Here is a 426-nt window from a genome sequence, read left to right as displayed (position 1 = left end):
TTTAGCCGGACTTCATCTCTGGTCAACAATCTGGATGACACATCGCATAAACTTTGTCCGGTTTAATACTTAGGATTAATTCCAACTTTGTCCGGATAACAAGTCCGGACAACACACCGCATAAAACTTGATCGATTTATCATTTAGAATAAAAATCAACATCTTTGTCCGGATAACAAGTCCGGACAATTCCCCGCTCACCCTTTGACCGATTTAAAACAATCCGGACAATATATCGTCCAACCTTTGTCCGATTTAAAGCAATCCGGCCAATACCTCGTCCACCCTTTGACCGATTTAAAACAATCCGGCCAAGCTTTATCCGGATAAAACCCTTAAGTAAAATTCATTGATTTCATTCCAAAAATAAACAAGATTCATATAAAACCAGTAGAAATTTTATGCAAAAGAGTTTAGAAATTACTC

The sequence above is a fragment of the Cynara cardunculus genome (assembly GCF_001531365.2).
Source record: "Cynara cardunculus var. scolymus isolate 2C chromosome LG 8, CcrdV1, whole genome shotgun sequence".
NCBI classification, from domain to species: Eukaryota; Viridiplantae; Streptophyta; class Magnoliopsida; order Asterales; family Asteraceae; genus Cynara; species Cynara cardunculus.
Note: the sequence above shows the minus strand (reverse complement) of the source record.